Source organism: Urocitellus parryii, chromosome 2 (assembly GCF_045843805.1).
Source record: "Urocitellus parryii isolate mUroPar1 chromosome 2, mUroPar1.hap1, whole genome shotgun sequence".
Taxonomy (NCBI): Eukaryota; Metazoa; Chordata; class Mammalia; order Rodentia; family Sciuridae; genus Urocitellus; species Urocitellus parryii.
Window position 1 is genome coordinate 53,486,683 of NC_135532.1, and position 2,079 is coordinate 53,488,761.

Genomic DNA, 2,079 nt, shown 5'->3' on the forward strand with positions numbered 1-2,079 from the left:
GGGGAATCTGGCTAGGGATCCTTGTATTTGGGAACAGGATGGCCAAAGGGGTGAGCCATCAGGAGAGGCCCAGTGTGGCAGGAGGGCTCATTTTAAGCCAACAAGCCTCTAGCTCCCTGTTTAAAGTGGGCATTTGGAGGTGTCCTGAAGGTCCTTTCCCAGTCCAGGGTGGCTTCACAGTGGGAGGGGTAGGCATGGAAGGGTCTCAGGATAGAAACTCTCTTAGAAAACAAAAGCAAAACCCAACTGAATAGGGAGTGGAGACAGTGGAGAGATTAGCAAAAATGAATCTGAATGGAAGTGTCACCCTCTCTCTGGACAGAAGACAAAGCAGCCACTGGTTGAAAGGAGTCATTAGTAAACTCACAGGGGTGCACATCAGCACATCCAACAAGATAAAGTGCAGTTCTTTGCTTCTGATAACGCATCCATACTACTTCACCAGGAAATCCAGAGGGCAGTGGTGTAGCCCTTGTAGTCAAAAGGTGCAAGGATAGTCTACCTGTACACAAGATGGCAGAACTGGACTCAGTGATGGACTTGCAGTTCAGCTGGTTGTTAGGCATGAATTAGTACAGTTCACTCTTTTTGCAGCAGGGGTCATAATGGTAGGTGTTGAGGCAGGTGGTGTTGGTACCTGGGTGGTTACAGAAGTCACAGCAGGTGGTGGCCATGGTGGAAGGCTTAGGCTTTGAGTGGAGGGGCAGCAGCCAGTAGAGGTACTGCATCTGGCTTGTGTACTCCTGTAGAGGTGCCCCCTGGGCCAGGTTGTCATGGGCAGAGGCCTCACTGAGGAAGGTGCTGGACTTGGAGGCCAAAGGACAGGTAAGGAGGCTGTCACAGTGCTGGAAGAGAGAGGTGCTACAAGAGAGGCCACAGTCTTGGCACACTTTGGCACTGCATCCTGAGAAGTATGTGCTACAGAGCAGGCTGAGGCCATTGTTGGGGGAGGTTGGTAGAAGGTCATCCAGGCTGCCCTGGGGGAACTGGACATGGTCAGGAGTGAGGAGAAGGGGCAGATTATCTCATCCCTTTCAGGTTGTTCCCCAAGTCTGAGGCTACAGGCTCCTTCTGCAAGCTCAGTAAGGCTTTCAGGGGCAGCTTCCTGGTCTCCCAGTAGCTGTCATAAGTGTCTACCGATCTGGATGGCTTGTAGTAGTTCTTGGCTGCCCACTCAGTGATGGACCACTGAAATGCCACACAGGCCATAGACATGGTCAGATGCTCCCTGCCCTAGGCCAGCTGAGGCAGTGCATCTGACAGGCCTGCATGTCTTCTTCAGCTCTTGTGCTCACTCATGCCATCCATCCAGCTCAAAGTAGCTCTTATCTTTCACTTGCAAGTTGATCCTCCAGCATCTGCTCACACTGTGCCTTGGCCAGAAAAAGTTCAAAGGAGATAATTTCCACCTGGAGGATCTCTACAAGCTCCTTGAGCTTGTACACAGCCCTCAATTCAGGCACATAGCCTGGGGAATTCAGGATGGCTCCAATGTCAGCTACTAGTAATTGGCTTGACTACAGTAAATGAAAAGGCTTGTGTAGGTCTAGATGCTTGGATGGAATTCCTTTCATGGATAGAGGAAGAGGTTGATGGCCACCCTTTCCAGTGGGCTGAATGTTCAGTGCAAAACCCACAGGCTGGAGAAGCTGAGTGAGCCCAGGGGGTTCTCCACTATCGCACAGAATTGGATGAGCCAGAATCCAAAAAGGGGATCCACTTTGTTCAGGCTGAGCAGGGTCAGGGTTGCCACCCGTAGGAGCTTATCACTGCCACGCTGCAGTTTGCTGGGGGTGGCATCTGCTTTGCTCTTGGAGAACTGTACAATTTCTGAAATAAGTCATCTTTGTGATCTGTGTCCTTTGAATACATGATATTCTGATCGAGGGGCTTCTGGGCTGGAGGCAGGACAACACTAAAAGCACTAATGTGTTGCCCACCTGGACTAGGGAGGACTCCCTGAGTGTTGCTTGTGGCTGAGGGAAGCAGCGGAGGAACCGTTGCAGCCAGAGCCTGCTGAGTCCTTGCTCTGGCAGGGTGCAAGGAACCCAATAATTGTGTGTGTGTGTGTGTGTGTGT

General features: G+C 51.4%; 1 pseudogene; it reads right to left on the reverse strand.

Moving 5' to 3' along the window:
• Positions 1-275: 275 nt before the first annotated feature.
• LOC113199365 (spermatogenesis-associated protein 2-like) lies at positions 276-1,872 on the reverse strand (annotated as a pseudogene).
• Positions 1,873-2,079: the final 207 nt, after the last annotated feature.